Below are 23511 nucleotides of genomic sequence, written 5' to 3'. Positions count from 1 at the left end.
TCTCTGTGACTAGGATAACCAGCTCAAGATATCCAGGTGCAACCCTTAGTAGTCATTTTATGAGGAATGGGCTACACCTCCTCCTCCTGTGTTCTTGCAGCAAGTTTACCCCATCCAGTTATATTTGAAAAACGTTAAAACTGGTGTGCAGTCATAATGTCGACACCAATAATGTCGACAGTCAAAATGTCGAAAAATAAATGTCGAAAAAAATAATGTCGACAAACAATAATGTCGACATTTTTCGATATTTTTTCGAAATTTTGTATTTATTGTATTAATAAATAAATAAATATATATAACTAAAATGTGTTGAGTATGAGGGGTGGGGGGTCTGGGGGGGTGGCAGGGGTTCTTGGGTGAGAGGGGTTGGGGGGACATCCCCATAGTAAATTATACTTTTTTATTTATTTAATTATTGAATAAATAAATAAATAAATATATATATAATTACTATGTGTTGAGAATGAGGGTGAGAGGGTGGTTGGGGGGGTGTGGGGAGGTGGCAGGGGGGTGTTGGGTGAGGGGGGGGTTGGGGGGGACCCCCCCATAGAAAATTAAACTCTTTTTGGTTATTTATTTATTGAAAAAATAAATAAATAAATATATAATTAGAATGTGTTGAGTATGAGGGGTGAGAGGGTGGTTGGGGGGTTGGCAGGGGGGTGTTGGGTGAGGGGGGGGGTTGGGGGGGACCCCCCCAATAGTAAATGATACTCTTTTTGGTTATTTATTTATTTATTGAAAAAATAAATAAATAAATAAATATATAATTAGAATGTGTTGAGTATGAGGGGTGGGAGGGTGGTGGTGGGGGGTGTGGGGGGGGTGGCAGGGGGGTGTTGGGTGAGGTGTTGATAGTTCTAAGTGACATTTTTTTGTCGACATTTTTTTTTCTAAAAAATGACTTTTTACATTATAAGTATAGGATGTCGACATTATTGTTTTCGACATTTTTTTCGACATTTTTGTTTGTCGACATTTTTTTTTCGACATTATGACTATAAACCGTTCAAACTATTAACAAATTCCTAAGTCCTGCGTGAGTTTATTCAGTTTCTATTACGCATCCCTTGTGTTTATCTTGATTCTATTAAAGACACGGATGCAAGCATTATGCTTTAACTTCTTTTATCCTTTCCTCTTTTTTTGATGGCTTCCAACTGACACAGAACAACCAACTCTCGCCCACTCTCTGCTGCAAAGGTATTGCAGCCATATGGGAAAGGAATTGCCCTTCCAGGGACTGCTCCATGCTTCAAACCGCTGGACCTTCTTCTGACGTTCTGTCAGTGCGCTGACACCTGGCGCTTAATTTGCCTTCTGATCCTATCCTACCAAAACAAGGAACACATCAGGGCTGGGTATACACAATCATTACAACAAATTGGTAGATAAACATCACAATTATCCAATATACACATTGCGTACAGGCACGGCTACCGCCATGCTTGTAATGAGGCCCACTGACTTTAATAGAATCAAGACTCCATGGGCCTCATTACAACCCTGGCGGACAGCCGTGCCTGTAACACAGGCACGGCTGCCACCGGAGTTGTTATTTTTCCAGCACCCTGGAATGGGCAATTACCAGGGTATTACAACCCTGACGGATCCGGTAATTACCCATTCCAGGACGCCAGAAAAAAATCTTCCCCATTCCCATTTGAGCTCATAGGACCATAGGGCTCAATGGGAATGGGGAAGCCGGAGGCATCGGCACCATTAATAATGGTGCCGGTGCATCCGACATGCTCTGCTCGTGGATGCCAGTCAGACCTGGCGGCCGTAATGGCACCCACGAGCAGAACTTGTAGTTTGCCGGTCTCGGAACTACGGTACCGGCATGCTTACTGGTACCGTAGTTCCCAGACCAGCAAACTTGTAATGACCCCCCCATGTGATGTAAGACTGGGTAATCTTCATTCTATCTCAAGACCGGAGGCGAGCATTATGCTTTTTCAAAGCTCTGCACCACTGCCACACTTGTCACTGCTTGAAATAGAAATTCTTAAAAGTTGAATCATTCGACCGGTCTGCTGCTCTCAAAATCGCTTGCAGACTCGCCCGGCACTAAACGCTTTAGACGTCTTAGCTCTGGTTCCCCCTAGGCGATTGATATATGTCACCGCAGAGATGTGGTCCATCGTGAGGAGGCTACAACACGCCGCTATCTATTAGTGCCTGGGTACTGTGATGAATCCTATGGATCCCTCACTAAACCCTGCCTAAAGTCTCCACCCAGGTGGCCAAGGAAAGACAGACGCTTCCTGATCCTGACCTTGGGGGTGGCGTTTGTGGGAGAATCAGGTAGGAGAAAAGGCTCAGGGGAATGAGAGGACTCTGTGGGATGATACACAGTATTTGTCTTCCTCTAGGGAGGGTGACTGTGTAATACCAAAGTGTGTAATGGGTTGTTGTAAAAACCTTCTTGCTGTGTCACAAAATATACATTTAAACAGGGGTAAAACACTCATGCAACCCTAGGCCTTAAAAGAGATAAAAGCCCATTCAAAACCACAGAGACCTCTGTTAAACCCAGAGGTACAGTGAAAGGGAATTCATAGATAATAAGAACCTAAAAGAATTGCCTTTTCCTTTTCAATCGGTTTAGCAACTAATCTTCATGATATTCTTTAAACATGTTATAAACAACAAATTGAGGTGAGGAAGTGAAAATCAAATAAGAAAACCTAATTTTGTCATTAGTGACTTCAAGTCCCATAATCCTCTATGTACTGGGACGAGGAAGATGACTTAAGAGGTGCAGTGTTATAGGAGTGGTCAGTTCCCTAATGCAGATTACCCACACCTGAGGGAGACTAAAAGGCTTAAAAGGCCCCCTCAGGTGCAGGCCATTGGTAGTAGTGGGAGAGAAGGAAAAAGCAGCAGCAGAAAGCAGAAGCAGCGTGGTGTATGCAGACAGTCCAAACTGCTGGAGGAGAGATAAGACGCCGGGACCATTTCATGGCAGAGAGAAACTGTCGGTCCTGAAAGGCTTGGTGCCCCTCAAATCCTGAATTGCAGAGGTCACACAGTAGGAAGCTTTCGAGAGGGGTGCTTGCCCTCTGGCGCTCAAGTCTGAAGAGGCTGTGCAGCGGGAAGCGAAGACGAGGGACGTTTTCTCTTCCCATAGGCCGTCTCAGGTGGCTGGCGTGCAGCCGAGGGCCTTGAGGTCTCCGGTGGCTGGCGTGCACCAGAGGACCTCAGGAGCAACAAGGGCTCCATTACCAGGTCCCAGGAGCAGCAGAGAACTAGAGTCAGAGGTTTGCCACATCATGAGAAGCCAAAAGAAGAAGAACCCTGCAAGCAGTGAGAGGAAGAGAAGAGCATGTTTTACCCAGTGAGTTCACAGCCTGTGTGTGACTTGCGTATGCAAGGAATGTTTTTGGCGAGTGAGAGATGCTTGCGTGTAACTGAAAGTGACCGGAAAAGCACTTTTGAAACTCACGCTACCAAACCAAAGCAAAAGCAGAACTCGCGAGCAAGAGAGATTTACAGGGTACTTTTGAATACTGACATCCTTAAAAGCAGCCAAACCATATTATGCAAAAGCCAACAGACTGTAATGTTATAGATGTGAGTATAAATGTGAGTCTATGGAAACGCCAACAATATAAAGCGACAACATGGTTAAAAGGGAACACCTACAAGCATTACACAAGCCAATAAAGAGCTAAAACAAGGCAGTTACAAAATAGCAGATATTGGCAACCACAGCAATGGTCCATTGAAAGATTCATAGCAATTGTTGCTCATATGTTACACAACATGTGGTGGAAATTGGTATGAACTCACATTATCCAGGTCAAAGGAAGAGAATTAAAAGGCCCTTTCTATATCCGTCATTGGTTACTTGTGCAGTGGGGAAACAAGAGTGTCACAACGGCTGCCCTTCTAGGAAAGAGAGAGATCCAGAGGGAGTGGAGCAATATTGTGAGAAGAGTGTTACAAAGCACTAATATATGTCTTGTTTTCCCTGAAGAAGGAAAGAAAAGAACCCTCTTCCCACTGATCCCCACAGGACATGGAAAGCTCTGTCGCCCCTCATCCATGCATGACAGGAACCAGTGTTATTTCCTTGCGTGCGTGGAGCATGGGAGAGAGGCGTGCCTGTAGAGGAGTTCCTCGGAGCAGCAATGGATTTGGAAAAAGGTACGAAAGTGTTTTTTTGTGCATGTGTGTGAGTGCGTGCATCAAAGGGGGTGTGTGTGTGTATGTATATTATGTAATGTGAGTGAGTGAGTGCATGATGTATGGGTGACTGGCTGTGTGAGTGAATGGTGGAGGGTGCAGGATAAATGAGCATGTGAATGGTGTACTTGTGTTCAAATGCCTAGATTACTTAACTGCAATCTTCATTACTCCTCGTCCTAATTTTCTTCTTCCCAGGCTTGCCTATGAAGCATGTTGTCTCATACAGAAATAATGGGATGAGGAAGAGGGACATGAGGTAATGCTGGGCCAAGGGGCTTAGTTTGGGGTTGGTGGAGGAGAGTTGGAGGGATAGGGGACGTGTCAGGAGGGTGAGGAAGGTTGAGATGCTCTATTATGTAATGTAGTATCTAGACTCGAATTTTGGTACAGTGAGTCTAGTCATTTCTTAATGTGGCATGACATTTTGGCAGGACATCTCAGATTTGGGTGCAGCCAGTCCTTACTGTGTCACTATATATTTTTCTGGGCAGCTATGATAAAGTAGGCATGATGAGTGTTATTATGTGGTTCGATTGGCATTTTGGTGCTGCCAGTTTAGGCATGTCTTACTGTGGCATGGCATTTTTTACTGTGCATCATCAAGGCTACAGTAAACATGATATGTGTTATTACATGTCTGGCCTACATTGTGCAGCCAGTTTTGACATGTTTTCTTATGGTGGCATTGCATTTTTAATAGCAAAGCGGTAAGATAGCTCAGCATGTTCAGAGCTTGCTTCTGCAATCTGTGTGTGATCTGCAGGTCGCAGGTTCTAGTCCTAGCACAGCCAACCCAGCCTTTCATTCTTCCGAGGTTGATAAATGAGTACCAACTTTGGTTGGGATGATAATTGTATGTAAATATGAACTATGTACAGCGCTTTGGTGAAAGTGACATATAAATAACATATAATTATCATTAAAGTATGTGCTCTTAAAGTGACTTGGATTTTTGGATACTGTATTATCGCAGCGACTGGAAATGTAGAGGATCTACTTTTCATATAATGACAATACCCAACATGCAGCTATAATTGGCATAATATGGAAGTAACTGGTCATACAATGTTGAAGTGGCATAGCTATGGCAGTGTCTTGGCCTACTTTTTTGTGTGTTTATAGTTTATTAAAACCTTCAACACATTTTTTATCATATTCTCCACAACTCTTAGTTCATTACAAATTACAAATGGCAATAAATTACTTTGTAACATTCTAAAAAACATTACAGACATTCACTCATTCAACACAATGCAATGTAATGTACTATATACCTATCAGGGCCTCCCGTTTTTAACCCCCAAAATTACATTTTCCAGCTATCTCACAAATGATTCCCTTCCCTAGTTCATTATGGTGGACTAATCGTGAAAACCATTTTCCCCCAACTTTTTATATTCACTAAAGCAATGGTCATTGAGCTAGAGTATCCATACAAGAGCCTAGCTCACTTGACTTCACTGTTTAAATCATCTAATCTCCTTATGAACTTCCCAACCACATTTTCCTCTGCCCTAGTGTTGCGCTACAGCCAATCAGCCAATGTTTTTGTTTTTTTGCCTCCCTCGGCTTTTGACAGGGCCGACAATTTCTTTCTTGCCAAGGAAGCCCTCTTATGTGACCCCACCTTTTATAGGGAGCGTAGTAAGTTAATATGAAAGCACATACGAATGTAGCACTATGTCAGCCCTGGGAATCTCATCACAGAGATCTGTATCTCCTTATATGTCCTCAGGTGTGTGGTCAACTCCCTTTGTAGTTTATACAATGACATTCTCTGTATATCTTTCCGCAGTTTACATTTTTCATTTTGTTGCTCATCTTCACCGGGCTTTCCATCAATGCATGTCTGAGAGTCCATTTCAGCAAGAATCGGGTCACAGCACTCCCCAAATTGCTCAATATTTTGGCATAATTATTGCTTAAAGATATATTCAAATATTTCTTCGGCCTATGTAGTATTATTGGGTCTAACCCCATTATATCACAATCATGACCCAGTCCAAGGCATATGAAGGAAGCACCCTTGTTAAAATGTGGTTGGTATCTAAAACATTCTTGTCTGCTTCAGTACGTATTTGGTATTGTAAAATGTTTATGTTTATGTACTTTTATTTACTCGCGCAAACCACTTTTGGTAATATCACTAGGGTTCAAAAGGAACTTATGCCATCCGGGTCAAAGCTCAAGTGACATCACTTCTTGTGATGCCATAAGGACTGTGATGTTACTTCCGCAACCCCTGGCATTTTGGTGAACCGACACCCTGGTAACTCGCTGAGCTATCTTGGGAAATCTAATATGGTATGAATACAATATTTAAAAACTCTTTTTCCAGTTCTCAGTAATGGATATAAAAAATAATCTGGTACTGTAGAGCAACATTCAATATCCCAGTCTGGAGCTTTTGTTTTACATAAGATTGTAATCTAGCTTGTTAGCCAAAATAGTCACATCTAGACAGGATTGTGAATATTAGCTTGCCTCACATCTAGACAGAATTGTGAATATGAACTTGCGTCACGTCTAGAGAGAACTGTGAATATTAACTTGCATCACAACTAGACAGAATTGTGAATATAAACTTGTGTCACATCTAGACAAGATTGTGAACATGAGCTTGTGTCACATCTAGACATAACTGTGAGTATTAGCTTGCACCACTTCTAGACAGGATTGGGAATATTAGCTTGCGTCATATCTAGACAGAATTGTGAATATGAACTTGCGTCACGTCTAGAGAGTACTGTGAATATTAACTTGCATCACAACTAGACAGAATTATGAATATGAACTTGTGTCACATCTAGACAAGATTGTGAACATTAACTTGTGTCACATCTAGACATAACTGTGAGTATTAGCTTGCACCACTTCTAGACAGGATTGGGAATATTAGCTTGCGTCATATCTAGACATGACTGTGAATATTAGCTTGCATCAGGATTGTGAATATTAGCTTGCATCACATACAGACAGGATTGTGAATATTAGCTTGCGGCATTTCTAGACAGGATTGTGAATATTAGCTTGCGTCACATCTAGACAGGACTGTGAATATTAGCTTGCGTCACGTCTAGACAGAACTGTGAATATTAGCTTGCATCACATCTAGACAGAATTGTGAATATTAGCCTGCGTGACGTTCAGATAGAATTGTGAATTTTATCTTGCGTCACATCTAAACAGAAATGTGGAGATATTCATGCGCCACATCTAGATAGAGTTTTGGAGATGAGCAGACACCAGATCTGGAAAGAATTGTGAAGATTAGCATGCGCCACATCTAGATAGCAATGCCACTAACCAACCCACTAAAACATCTAATCCCTCTGCAAACACCTCTCAAACTCTAACCAAACACAGCCACACCTCTAAAGCACACCAAACCACACGCACTTCACTACACCGCAACAACAAAACAAATCATACATAGCCTTGCACAACAGAACACGATGGCTACCAATCGAAAAGCACACCTAAGCTCAGCGAATGGTGTTAACCGAACTGAAGCTGCCAACAACACATCACAGCTCTCTTGGATTTGTACTGCTCTGTACTACTAACTCAACCCACCCCCTTTCCTTTTTTGGATCCGCCAGAGTGCCAGGGGACCACTCCGGTGGTGATTGTGCACGGTACAAATGCCCTTTAACATTAACAGAATTAAAGTGCACTAAGACTATAGGTGCCGCAATGCAGTAGGTCAGGATTGTTCAAATATGAAGGTTACACCCTAGGGGGTTTAGCACTCATTCTACTGTTGTCATGCCGTGTGGTCAGATCAAGCAAATATAAGTCATAGTAATGTTGAAAGTGGAGCAATGTGCAAACATTGTGGAGCAATCATGGGTCAGTGTTGGAAAATAAGGTCACGTCAATGAAAGGAAAAACTGCTAACTGGTGCCATGTCCCGCAGAGCAGATGTATCCATCCATGACGTTTAAGCAGGCATTTCATCGCATGCAGGGATTTTTACTTTATCATGAAAAAGGCCATGCATGCAAAGTGCTGTTGGCTGAGAATGCGGGAATGGACTAGGCAAATCCGTAATCGTGTGAACAACCCCTTCATTATTATGCTAAAATATCTCATAGGATCATCTGACCCGGAAGTGAGAAGGCTAATATTAAGACGTTATACCAACCAGCTCCTGGTTATGTCAATCATAGGGCATAGGCAGGGCCTTCTTGTTAATAACAGATATTGCAGGATATGTAAATTGCCCCACATTTTGGAATTCCCTAGGCACGTCATGACAAAATGTAAAGAACTTGGAAGTGCGTATCTGTGCAATTTTAGAGCATTCGTTCAGGGGCGTAGGATACACACAAAATCTGGGGGGAACAGGGGGCACATTTGGGGATTTACTACAGACACAACATAACCCAATACAAACAGCCAGAAGGCTGAGTGCCAATCCTTAAAGCCCTTAAATACATGTTTTCTTTGTTCTTAGATTTGTTTAAAAAAAGAAAAACAAATAATGACCATTTTAAAAACACAGTCACACTTCCAATACGTAAAGCTCATCATAAACACATTTTCAGCAAACCAGTCAGCAAACCAGTCTTAGAAATAAAGTATTTGTGGACTGTTAAGACTAACCGTCAAATATTTGAGATCTTACAGCAGGGATTATAACTAAACAAAGTACTTTTCACCTTTTTGAAGCTCTCAATGTATTTGTTGTAGGGGGCTTTGATATTCCTTTAGAATCCATAGCAAATAATTTTGCTATTGCTTGTATTTCTACCAGATTCATGATATTTTTATGTATATTGCAGAGCAAAATGATTCTGTTTTTTCTGAGATGTACTTAAACACAGTCAGGTTTTCAGTCGTTGCAAAACACTAACGCTGGAACAGTTAAGAGGATGTGCAGCAGCTTCCCCTGTGTAAAGAAAGCTCTTTGAGAAGATTCCCTAGAAAAATATCTACCCGTTTTGGGACTGAAGATACTTGTGGAAGCCTGATAAGGTAGTCAATTGTGTAGAGATGAGAACATATTTGATTTCTAGTTATTTAACAATCATTTCAGAGCTTCTCCCTGATTTGTGGAAGAGTGAAATGGAACAGTCCAGAAGGGGGACTAGGGGAAAGTGGACAGTAGGATAGTTGCTAATAAATTAGTGTAAGAGTGATGGAGAAAAGATGATCATGGAGGGGGAGCATTTAACAGGGAGAGTGCGGTATAATGTCAAAAAAATAGGTTTATAGATCCAAGTACTCATTTGGCTATGCCTGTTGCAGCATGTTAGACTCCACTTAGAACAAGCACTGACAAAGCAAATAGTGTTGGCCTGCTGTAAAAGCATTTTATTTGCATTGGTGTTAATCTCCAGTTACCCATGCTAATTACCAGCTATGTCCATCATAGGCCCAGAAAGTACCACAATTTGCAGGTATGGGCATGATGTGCTCTGGTACTCACATCATGGACCATATATTTCAACCATATACCAAGTAATGGAATCAAAAGCCCAAGTACTTACAATTTCAATGTTTTAGGATCAAAATTCAAGGTACTCATACATCGCCAGGTATTGCCTTCAATGCATCAGATTCTCGCGCAATTACCATTCAATGCCTAGGTGCTCAATAGATGAATGAAGCTATGCAAAATGTACATAGTAGAGCCAGTGTCCACGACGTCCAGTTAGGAGGCAGTGCCAAATTCCATTATGTCCAGTTAGCATAGAGGCTCCTGGCTATATTATGCCTATTTAGCATAGCAGTGCAAGATTCGGTTTCACTCAATTATGATATTAATACAAGGTTCCATTATATCCATTTGGCACAAAAAGGCCAGATACCAATATAACAAGTTATCATATGCAATGGCAGATTCAAATATGCCCAACTAGCACAGTGATGCCACAGTCAATTATTTGTAGTTTTCACAATAGAGCAAGATTGCATTATGAACACCAGCATAGTAAGCCCAGACTTCAGTATGCTTGGATAGCACTGCACTTCTGCATATTCGGTAGGGGGCTTTATGTGTGTGGTGCAGTCGGATGTATGTGTGTGGTGCTGGGGTAGCGGGAGTGTGCTGTGCTCGGGTACTGTATGCACAGCAGTGTGAAGTGTGTGCATTGCTATGCCGTGAGCAGCTCGTGAAGTGCTGTTTTGGAATGCTGTGTGTGTGCAGTGTGGAGATGTATATGCGCAAGGTTGGGGGTTTGGGCATACAGTGCAGTAGGGTGGTGTTTATGTTCAGTGCTGCATTGGCTGTATACTCAGTGCAGTTTGGTGTTGGTGTGCAGTGGTGTTTATGTTCAGTGCTGCATGGGGTGTATACGCAGTGATGGGCAGTGCTGCCTATGCAGTTCTGGCATGTTTTGTCACAACCCTTTAACAAAACCCCCACTGGCATGCCCACATGCCAGGTAAGGTCAGGGTTTGGGGTTCCATTAGGGCCCAGGGAGACTTGCACTAACTTCCAAGACTCTCTTGGAGTCAGTCCTGGCGCCTTTGGCGCCAGGCTCATATTCAGAATAAGGAACATCTTTGAAGGGAACTACTTTTCCTTGGGCCTGCAGCCAACATGGAGGCACCCACACAGTCTAGTTCCCTAGAACTAGACTATGCGGTATAGTGTTTTGGGTGTGGTAGCCTGGGACTACTTTACCTGGACTACTTTGCTGGGAGGCTATTTAAACCACACCCGAGCGACAGAACACGCTTCACGTTATTCTGCAGCATGAAGTGTAACGCTCACCGTGCCCAGTGTCCTTGATACCGGTAATCATCGGAGCAACGAGCCTGCAGAGGAGAAAAAGAACATCATTAATAGACTCTTACCTGCGAACTCCATCCTGTATCCGCCCGACGCTCGTCCATGCTTCTGCTACACGCGGTCGCCCATCCAGCAATCAGCATCTTCTGGACACCGCCCACTCGACGGAACGAAGCAACCTGAAGGGAGAGAGAGAGAAAGACAATGTTAGAAAATGTTATTTACAGCGTAAGCCTCAGTCATCACGAGAACCTCACCTGGTTGGCACCCTCTTGGCCGGCATCGTTCCGGAATACCATGCTTACCGGAAAAGACCATCGCGACCTGTAAGGAGAGAAGAAACACAGGTTAGCAAGTAAAAGGTGAACCAGCGCCGCGCTTAGCGCGTTACTTACCAAATCATAGTGCGCTTCTTGCGCCATCCATACCTGCAGGTGCTCGATCCAACCAGCACGACACACCGAGTCTCCCGCTCACCTAGGGGGTAAAGAAAAGACATTAACCACAAAGAAAGGAAGGCAAGGACAGTAACATACAAAGACTGCTGCAATAAGACCTACCTTAAAGACACTTGAATGGGCTTGCACCAGTGAAGTAACTCGGTCGCCCAATCCCACTGAAGACTACGCACCCCTGCAAAGAAGGCAGGACGGAGAGCACGCCAAATATTACAATAAGGTGAGGAGTGGGCCATAGGGTCGAACTCAGGGGGGGGTGGGAGAAGACCGTACCTGATCTTGAATCCAGTCCTCCTGTGCTTTCACGCCCGACTTCCATTGAAGGCACCACCCGGGATCAGGAAGAGGGTTCCAGGTGCAAATCAAGCAACTAGGGCTGAGTGACATCCCCGTGGATACCAGGTGAGCGTAACAGAACGCGAAGCCTCTAAAACATAATCCACCTGGGCGCCATGGAGACATCAGAAATTGACCAATTGGCTCAATTATTAGGACAGTTACGCGCCGAAGTTCATTCAGCCAGGCAAGAGACTAATGCCCTACGGAGGGACCTAGTCGTAACCAAGGATCGCACCGAGGAAATCAGCAGGCAGTTTCTACAATCACAGACCGGACAAACCCCATTGCCTGGAAATAATCCACCGCCACAAGCACCCGCCTTATCCACCGCTCCAGTACAGATTACACTACCTGGAGCAGTTCCTTTAGCATCACCGGAACGATTCTCAGGCGACGCCAGGATGTATGCTGCATTCATGAATCAATCTCGTCTTCATTTCCTCTGCAGACCAGGTGCATTCCCCAACGATCAGGCACGGGTAGCTTTTGTTTTGTCATACCTAAGCGGAAGTGCAGCGGATTGGTCGGTGCCGCTTATGAGCCATGATGATCCATTACTACATGACTTTGGGGGGTTCCAGAGGGAAATGGAGAAGCTCTTTGCTCGTCATACCCAAGAGCAAGCAGTAGACAATTAACTCTTGTCACTCCGGCAGGGGAATCAAGACTTATTAACGTACATTGCAACCTTCAATAGGTTAGTTGCTGAAACTAGGTGGCCAGAAGACAAAAGAACCACATTGTTTCACCGAGGCCTATGAGGAGAATTGAAGGACGTTCTGGCCCAAGTGGCTGATCCGCCTAGAGACTGTAGAAAATGTATCAACCTGGTTGTGCAACTAGATCACCGATTACAAGACCGGAAGGCAGATCGGTCTAGGTCAGACACTCGGGCCGTGTATGTGCGGCCTAGGGATAGTGCTTCACGCATGTCTGAAAACACCGTAGAACCCATGCAAATCGAAGGTATACGACCACCGTTAACAAAAGCAGAAAGGGACAAGAGAAGGCAACAGCAGTTATGTTTGTTCTGCGGAAAACCAGGACACTTCCTAAAGGACTGCCCAGTGAAGCCTCCAAAAAGAACCGTAGGGGCCACGGAGAAGGATGCGAGTAAGTTATCGGAAAACTACCCAGCTCGACAAATGTAGAGGTCATTTTGTCGAGGGAGAAGAAAGAGCCACCGACCTCACACTTTGCCATACCAATGATCCTAATCAATCATCAACAACCGTCTAGGATGCACGCCGTTGAGGCATACATAGAGAGCGGAGCAGTTGGGAACTACATTGATCAAGAAATGGCAGCAGAGATGGGGCTTCCCTTATGTTTCAAGCCGAATACAGAGAAGGTAACCACTGTGGATGGGACAGAAATTGCTTCCGGACCAGTAACCCAATGTACAGCAGGAGTAACCCTGGTGTGCCAGGATGGACACCGGGAATCCATTTCCTTTGATCTCATCAAGGCGCCTCAGTTCCGGCTAATATCAGGGATGCCATGGTTAGTTGCTCACAACCCTCAGATAGATTGGCGTGCAAAGTAATTGACCTTCCCCGATGACTGCGCTCCTACCTGTTATTATCATGAAGAGAAACCCACTTTCAGCATTTCTGAGATTCCTAGAACAGCGGCATCAACACTTGGTGCGACTAATACTCTCCCGAGAGAATATCTAGATTTCCAGGATGTGCTCCAGAAGGAGCAAGCTAACACACTACCGGCGCACAGGCCCTATGACTGCCAGATTGACATCATACCTGGTGCACAAATCCCTTGTGGCAGAATCTATGCACTCACAGAACCAGAAAACCTGCATTTGAAATCCTATCTAGACCAGTACTTGGCAAACGGGTTTATCCGCCCATCTAAATCACCAGCAGCCAGTCCCTTATTCTTCGTACCAAAGAAGGAAGGGGACTTGAGGACCTGCATCGACTATCGCGCATTAAACCGGATCATCGTAAAGAATTGTTACCCCCTGCCACTCATTCCTGAAATGTTAGGCCAAGTCAAGGATGCCCAGATTTATACCAAGCTAGACTTCAGAGGAGCGTACCACCTGTTCCGAGTTAAAAAAGGAGATGAATGGAAAACCGCCTTCCGTACCAAATATGGGTTGTATGAGTACCAGGCAATGCCTTTTGGACTTTGCAATGCTCCCGCGGCGTTCCAATACTTCATGAACGATGTCCTGTGGGAATTAATCGATGTTTGTGCCTTGTCTACATTGATGACATCCTAGTGTATTCAGCCTCGAGACAAGATCATGTCAAGCATGTCCGCTCCGTTCTTACCAAACTCCGCCAACATCGACTATATGCGAAACTTGAAAAATGCTTTTTTCATGTAACCGAAGTGGAATTCCTTGGGTTCACTCCAAAGACATCAGAATGGATGTACACAAAGTGGATGCCATTCTTAATTGGCCTTCTCCAACTTTGTTTAAAGGGGTCCAGAGCATGCTGGGTTTTGCGAACTTTTACCGCCGTTTCATCCCAGACTTCTCTCAAATTGTACATCCGATTACGTTACTACTACGAAAAACAATAAAAAATTCATGTGGATGGAAGAAGCCGAAAGAGCCTTTCAAGAGCTTAAGAGGAGATTCACTTCCGCTCCAATCCTACAACACCCTCGTCCAGACCTCCCTTACATCGTGGAAACCAATGCCTCCAGCATGGCTATGGGGGCTGTTCTTTCACAAAAGGACCCTGAAACTGGCCAGTTACACCCCGTGGCCTTCTGGGCGTGAAAGTTTTCACCTCCTGAACTCAATTATGCCATCACCGACAAGGAGCTCCTGGCCATTAAATCCGCTTTCAAAGCATGGCGACATTATCTCCTAGGGGCCAGACATACGGTCACAGTAATCACAGACCATCGGAACCTGCAATACTTCAAAACAGCAAAGGCTCAATCCTCATGTCAACTACGGTGGGTCCTTTTCTTCGCCGAGTATGATTATGTAATCACTTATCGACCAGGACTAAGGAATTGTGAAGGCTGATGCCTTATCTCGCATGGGCATTGACGAAAAGGTGTATGCAACTCCAGATCCGGTAGTCATCATTCCTGAAGACAAGCTCTTAGGCCTCACGAGGGCTTTGACACAAACCGAACTCCGAAACGAGATCCAATGTGTAATAAGTCCTAATACCTTGCTGGAATGGCGTACTCGAGGAGAACAATACACCATTAAGGACCAGTTGCCATATTTGGGAGAACGTCTATATGTGCCTAAAAAAGAGCTACAACAGCAAATCATTTCGGATTACCACGATTCTCTGATAGAGGGTCACCCCGGAATCGCCAAAACCCTAGCCAAAGTGAAACACAACTATTGGTGGCGTACTTGGTGTCAAGACGTCATCCAGTAAATTCAGTCGTGTGGTGTGTGTGCACAAAACAAATCGCAAAAGCAGAAACCAGCTGGCCTTCTGCAACAATTGGAAATTCCTCCCGCACCATGGCACACACTTTCTCTCGACTTCATTACAGACTTGCCTCCCAGTCAAGTATTCAACACTATTTTGGTAGTAGTAGACTTATTTTAAAAAATTGCACACTTTATCCCTTTCAAAGGCCTCCCTGATGCATCGAGATTAGCAAAAGTGTTCCTGGAAAATATTATTAAGCTACATGGTTTCCCATCGTTCCTGGCCTCTGATCGAGGCAGCCAGTTCGTGTCCAAGTTTTGGAAAAAATGCTGTTCTACGGCTCAAATCAACATCCTTATCCACCAGCCACCACCCCCAAATGGATGGCCAAACAGAAAGAACCAATCAGACCCTCGAGCAGTTCTTGCAGTGCATGCTGCATGAGGTGGAAGGGACTTGGAGAGATTTGTTATGGATAGCAGAATATGCTTACAACAATTCATTGCATTCCAGTACGGGACAAACCCCTTTCTACACCCTATACGGCAGACACCCACGTACTTCCGAGCCAGACTTTCCTCCCAGTTTGGAAATGCCAGCAGTAAAAACTCTTCATACAACCATCTCTCAGGCCTTTAAAAAGGCAACAGAGCATCTAATTCAAGCCAAGCACAATCAAAAGAAATTCGCTGATCAACACCGAAAAAAGGCTTCTGACTATCAAGTAGGAGACAAGGTTTGGCTAGCAGCAAAATACATACCCATAAAAGGAACCCGGACTTCCGTCCTCGCTATCTGGGACCTTATTCCATCAAATCCATCATCAACCCAGCAGCTGTCAAGTTAGCATTACCAGCCAATATGCGAATCCACCCGGTGTTCCACGTCTCACTCCTGAAACCGGTACAGCCCGGTACACGGGTTATGACCCCACCAGAACCCGTGATAGTTGATGGGGAACCAGAGTTCGAAGTAAAGGAAATCTTGGATTCTAAATTTACCAGGTCCAAATTATATTACTTAGTCGATTGGAAAGGTTATGGCCCTCAAGACAGATCCTGGGAACCCAGCGAGAATATTCATGCACCTCGTTTGATTAAGGCATTTCATCAGAACTTTCCAGCCAAGCCAGGACCAGGCAGAAGAACCACTATGGGAGGAGCCTTGGGGGGGAGTGCTGTCACGACCCTTAACCAAAACCCCCACTGGCATGCCCACATGCTAAGTAAGTTCAGGGTTCGGGGTTTCATTAGGGCCTCAGGAGCCTTGAACTACCTTCCAAGACTCTCTTGGAGTCAGTCCTGGCGCCTTTGGTGCAGGCTCATATTCAGTATAAGGAACATCTTTGAAGGGTACTACTTTTCCTTGGGCCTGCAGCCAACATGGAGGCACCCACACAGTCTAGTTCCCTAGGACTAGACTATGCGGTATAGTGTTTTGGGTGTGGTAGCCTGGGACTACTTTACCTGCACTACTTTGCTGGGAGGCTATTTAAACCACACCCAAGCAACAGAACACGCTTCGTGTTATTCTGCAGCCTGCAGCGTAACGCTCACTGTGCTCAGTGTCCTTGATACCGGTAATAATCGGAGCAACGAGCCTGCAGAGGGGAAAAAGAACATCATAAATAGACTTTTACCTGCAAACTCCATCCTGTATCCGCCCGACGCTCGTCCATGCTTCTGCTACCCGCAGTCGCCCATCCAGCAATAAGCATCTTCTGGACACCATGCACTCGCCAGAACGAAGCAACCAGAAGGGAGAGAGAGAGAAAGACAACATTAGAAAAGGTTACTTCAGTCATCACGAGAACCTCACCTGGTTGGCACCCTCTTGGCCGGCATCGTTCCGAAATACCACGCTTACCGGAGAACACCAACGCGACCTGTAAGGAGAGAAGAAACACAGGTTAGCAAGTAAAAGGCAAAGCAGCGTCGCGCTTAGCGTGTTACTTACCAAATCATAGTGCGCTTCTTGCGCCATCCATACGGCAGGTGCTCGATCCAACAAGCACGACACGCCGAGTCTCCCGCTCACCTAGGGGCTAAAGAAAAGACATTAACCACAAAGAAAGGAAGGCAAGGACAGTAACATACAAAGACTGCTGCAATAAGACCTACCTTAAAGACACTTGAATGGGCGCGCACCAGTGAAGTAACTCGGTTGCCCAAGCCCACTGAAGACTACGCACCCCTGCAAAGAAGGCAGGACGGAGAGCACGCCAAATATTACAATAAGGTGAGGAGAGGGCCATAGGGTCGAACTCAGGGGAAGTGGGAGAAGACCGTACCTGATCTTGAATCCAGTCCTCCTGTGCTTTCAGGCCCGACTTCCATCAAAGTCACCACACAGGATCAGGAAGAGGGTTCCAGGCGCAAATCAAGCAACCAGGGCTGAGTGGCGTCCCCGTGGATACCAGGTGAGCGTAACATGTTTATTGCCACAGCGTACTTGGGCATATACTAGGCCTGCTTCATACTTTACAATTAAAGGAGTTTCTTATAGTTGACCACATCTCAGAATGCATGTCCTTTTAATTTACCTAATCAATCGAAAAGAAATGCATTCAAGTGCCGTTCTCACACTTTTTAAAGATGTTCAGCTTTGACAACTTTCAGTCAAAATAAAAACAAGCATTGGCAATGCCAACCATTTGGGCATTTGTGTAGGCATGGGAAAGGCACTGGCCAGGAACTGCTGTAGCAGTATTAACTGGCCATTGATGGCAGCAGGTGCACAATTGTGTTATGACCTGGGCATCTAATAGCAGTGCTTGACTAATGCCAAATACGTATACAGAAGCCAAAATTGTTGGCTTTGCCAATGCTTGTTTTTAATATGACTTCAATGAAGGACATGCATAGTGCTTATAAATGGAGTGGCTGGCGGCAGACTTGGCTAAAACAGCTTTATTAACCAGTTGCATGCTTACAGCTCCAATTAAGTAATTAACTCTCAAAAGATTTCTTTGAAAAAACATTGGCAGGCACTTTGAGTGCAAAGTTTTGATGGTTAGTCTGGATTAAAGCAAGCTCAAAGAGGAGGTCATTTCAGGTGGGGAGTGGCAGGAACTGGGTGGAAATGGTCATGGAGATTAGTGTGCACATAGGCAGTCAATGGATGGGCAAATAACCAAACAACACCTACAAACTTTGTGTCCCTCCTCATATACAATTTCTGTGTACTCTAATGCAACAGTTTTGGTTTATAGGTGGTGCAAGGCCAAGGGTGGGTCATTAGAAAACTTCAATGAATCAGATTCTCAAACCTTTTTTGGTGCAAGTGAGATGTGCTAGGGCATCTCCTCACTTCAGCCAAAATAAAGGAGAAGCCCAGTTCACAAGGGTCATCTGAATAAGTGCAACCTAGATGCACTCATTCAGATGCCCTTTTCCCCCCTTTGCGCATTTGTGCAAATAAGATGGAGTTTCAGGGCATTTAAATGCCTTGAAATCAGGGACATCCCCCTGCGACTTTGAAAAAAGGAGTAGGGAGGAGGCGCAAGTCATGACAGGGTCCTTTCTCACTCTGTCATGATTTTTATTTTAAGTGTGACAGCCCCTGGAACTTGTCAACAAAGGCACAGAGGATCTAGACAAACACCAAGAAACAAACAAGCCCACCAAACTGGTACACACACAACCCACACACCTCACCTCCCCTGGACCGCCAGGAAAAGCATCCAACAATGAGTTATCCAAAGCACACATGCTACACTGCAGCCTGCTCAATTTACGATCTATGGCAAAACACCAAATGGAAATATACAATCTCATTACCGAAGGTGGCATTGATGCCCTATTCCTCAGAGAAACATGACCATCAGACAACTATAAAATAATCACTTATGAAGCCATACTGGGCCATTATAAACTAATACAATCTAACAGAGAAAGCAGATGAGGTGGAGGAGGAATTGCCGTGGCACACAAAAACCAAATCAGCTTGACATATTTACCTTCAACAGACATAGAAAACTGCAAACTCAGCGAACAATCCAACCTACTCTTCCTTCTTATCTAGAGACTGCCCACCTACAACCCTAACTTCGCCCCAGAATTCACTGATGCCATAGCCTGCCTAGCTGTAAATCATGACAACATCATCATTCTGGGAGATTTCTACATTTGGTTTGAAAGAGAAAACGAAACCAAAACTAACTCCATCAGCACACTCCTGGAAATTCTCTATCTCAAACAAATGGAGAACGGACCCACCCACAGAGCTGGATGCACCCTCTCCACTACCACCCCACTCGTGCCAATCATCTGGAGGGACCATCATATGATCCCATTCACAGTAGGAAACCAACCCGTATTATACCCACAAAAATAAAGAAACCGATGACAAACAAAAGAAACTGGAAAAGGCTTAATCTAGAAACTCTAACCCAACTAATAGAAACCACCAAACCCGATTCCTCCTAAATACAAGAAATGACACCAGACACTGTGGAAAAGATCCTTCATACCTGGATCACAGATGGATTAGACCAATTGGCACCTTTAAAAACTTTTCAACCTACACCAAAGAAAGCAGTGGCTATACGAATCACACAAGGAATTTGAAAACTCAAGAAAATAACCCATAAACTAGAAAAAACATGGAAAACTACAAGCAACTGGACAAATAACTACCAAATACAAATGTATCCATACAGATCGGCAGTCTTCAGAGCCAACAAAGCACATTACGCTGCCACAACCCCCCAAATGGAAATGTACAGAATTATCAAGGATATATAAAACCCAACCTCATTCAGTAACAACACCTACCCTCGCAAATGTTATGTGACAGTATCGCGGACCACATTGGAGCAGAAATACGCTAAATCTAGCAAGCCATAGAGGCATCCAGTAGGACAACTAACAACACCTTCCCAGAAACCAGATGGCCAATAACCAGCACAACATTCACCCAATCCAAAACAATTAGCGATAAAACCTTCAGCAAGCTACTGAAAGAAACCAATAGAACCGGATTCCCCAGTAACCCATGCCCACCACATATCTACAAACAGATATTCACCCATAAAACACCATCCCTTTACACCCGACTACTAATTAACCTATCCACTAACACTGGAATTCTATCAAAATTATCAAAAATCGGCCAATATTAAACCACTCTTAAAAAATGAGGCAGGAAAAACAAATGACACTGAGAACTACAAACCTATATGAAGCCTATTCTATCCGGTGAAAATCTTGGAAAACCACTTGTACAAAGAACTGCTCAACCATGTGGAATCCAACAGACTACTTGACCAATCCCAGATTGCTTTCAGACCAATGAGAGGAACTGAATCAGCACTCCTCTCCATATGGGTTAACCTAAAGATGAATGCCGACAACAATACCAAATCTGCCCTCATACTTATGGACATATCGGCTGTCTTTGATACAATCAGACACGCATTACTCAAAAGACAGGAAGAAGCAAGCATTCAAAACACAGCCATTCAATTGCTGAAATCTTTCCTCACCAACACAATGAAAGAACCTACCACCCTCCCTTCATACCAAACACAAAACTTCACCTGTGGCATACGACAAAGATCAAGCCTCTCTCCACTTTTCGTCAATATCTGCATGGCCCCCCTAATGAAGCTCATACTAACTCATGGACTGACATCTTACTACTACAAAGACAACCAACTCATTTTCAAGATGACTACCAACAATGACCCTGACAATGTCCTCAATAAATGCCTCCCGATATGAACACCTGGATGGCAAACAACAACCTTAAACTAAACCCAATGAAAACAGAAATAATGATAACCCCACTCGACAACAACCTAACACAGACATCTCTCACCTGTACCTCATGTATGGGAACTGAACCAGAATCGTCAACCGTGACAAAAAACCTGGGAATACCCATGGACAGGGGTCTCAACCTGGAACCAAAGGTCAAAGCAATAGCAAACAAATAATTCTACCATCATCAACTAATAAGAGGGATCTTGCCTTACACCTTCTTCCCACACCGTACCTCGTTAACATCTCATTGGTATTATCAAGACTAGACAATGCAAATAGCCTCTACCAGGAATGCCCAAACACCTTACCAAAAACACAGCAAATCCAAAACACAGCAACAACACTACTCCTGAGACTAAATAGAAGAGATCACCTCAGCCCTGAGAATTCTACACTGGCTACCAGTCAAGAAACAAATCCATTTCAAATCCCTCTGCATTGCCAATAGGTCACTACACAGACAAAAAGCCAAATTCCCCCAAGCAAAAATCACCCAATACCAACCCATAAAATCCTTAAGTTCTAGTACCAACCTGCAAATAAAAAACAAGACACTATGAGAAAACTAAACTTGGCGAAACTGCTTACTCCATTCTCATAGTCCAACTATGGAACTTGATCCCGAAGGAAATGAAGACGACAGAAACCCACCTAATCTTCCAGAAACAGCTTAAAACTTGGTTATTCAATGTGCCGAGAAAAAAACAGATCAACAACAACTATACGAAGATCACCCTCATGGGCAGGCGATCTCAACCTCATGCAATGTCCACACCATGGGCAGGCTCCTACACTCCCATATAATGCTGAAACCACATCCACAAAGGTATTAAAACTTGAGCCCTGAGGGACAGAACAGCGAGGACCCCTACAACCGAAGACTCCTCAATTCTCAGACCGATGTTTCAAGAAACATACACACACGTTTTGATTAAGAGGACAAAGGAAACCCAATAACCACCAATTGGATGAGCCCCGCTTCTAATGGAGGGCCGGCTTCAAGCAGGGAGGCGAAGCCGGCCCAATAGCAAGGCCCGCTTTTAAGGCCAGAACCCTGTCTTTCCCTGTCTTCCCGGGAGACCGGAGTTGGTCAGGACAGAGGTAAACCTTACTCTACCCCCTGCAGCCTCTCCCAGATAATCATGACACTTGCACACTGCCACCTTGGTGCATTTCAGTTTACTTTACATCTTGTAATGATGCTCAAACATGACTCGTACTCCCATGCCTGTAACCCTCTTCCGAAACCGGCGCCACGAGATCCTGTAAATCCAATTGAGTTGCTAGTAGCCTGTTATTCCAGTTTTTTTGATTGCGCTATTTCTGAATATGGGTCTCCATGCGTCTGACTGTTATACTTGTAACCCGTCCATCCTCCTGCATATATATGTAACCGCTGGCCTTTGCCCCCTGGAGCCTGTATTGCTAGTTCATACTACCTACAAGGTTCAAGAAAGCCTGACATTCATATGCCTTCCATGCTTCGAACCCCCGTTCATTCGAGGGTTCACACTTATGGACGTGCCACAATACTGTGTTCTGTATTCACTTACTGTAATCACCTACTTCTTTTGTTTGTACCATGAGCCTCATTCTCATTGAATTATGCGTTCCTAACACCCATACAATTACCTTATGATTTTTACTGTAACTAAACGCTTTGTAACGGCTCACCCTGATGCAGTACTGTCGCCTTAGTTCATGCACTACAACATCTACTATAGCCTTTCCACTTGTTAATATAGGGGGGTTGCAGCCTTCTTGCTATGGGTGATTAATCATTGCATCATATGCACTAGGACTCTTCCTTGCACCTTGCGACGCAGCCGCCCTGTAATATGGGGTTAGGTTTCCACAATATGCTTACATGGACTTTTCTGAACCTTGCGACGCAAGGCAGCCTACCTGATCTATATTGCACTTTCTGTTGTAACTACTTAAATGTCATTAGTACTTGTCACTGAATGCCTGTAACCAATCTCTTAAGTTAATGCGCCTAGATACCTCTGGGTTTTGTGCACTTTATAAACGTCAAAATATATAAATAAACCCTGGCAACACTCAGCCCCTCTAGATAATTACCCACCCCAGTGACAGCTAACAGTCCCCTACACAATAAGTTCTACCATACTGATCTATTTCCCTCATTGTAGTCACGTCCCACCAATCCAATTTTAACCTCACGCCAATGCAAAGGTGAATGCCCTACAAAAAGAAAACAATGGCATAGCTGCATAGTATCCAGAGACCACCCAAAACCCTACTAACCATGCCCTCTTCTCTACCACCGTCCGTCACCACACACTTAGCACGAACGCTCAGATGCCTAGCGATCCATCATGGTAAATACACAAACCGCACATCACTCTCAAACCAACCCACAAACCCCAACAGTCAACAGCACAAACACTGGACAAGGCCCATCCCAAACCAATAAGCATGCAGTGTATAAAACAAAGCACACCTAGAAGGCACACATGCACAGACTCCGTGTCACTTCTGATTCTACACGCTTCAACCCACCCCACTTTACCTTACAGATCCACGAGAGCACCTGGAGACCATGGATATGGCAGCGGTGCGCAGTATAAATCAACTCAACATAACATACAACTTCCATACCCCAAACA

The sequence above is a fragment of the Ambystoma mexicanum genome, chromosome 1q (genome assembly GCF_040938575.1).
Source record: "Ambystoma mexicanum isolate Mex_15411 chromosome 1q, UKY_AmexF1_1, whole genome shotgun sequence".
NCBI classification, from domain to species: domain Eukaryota; kingdom Metazoa; phylum Chordata; class Amphibia; order Caudata; family Ambystomatidae; genus Ambystoma; species Ambystoma mexicanum.
This window is presented reverse-complemented; position numbering follows the sequence as displayed.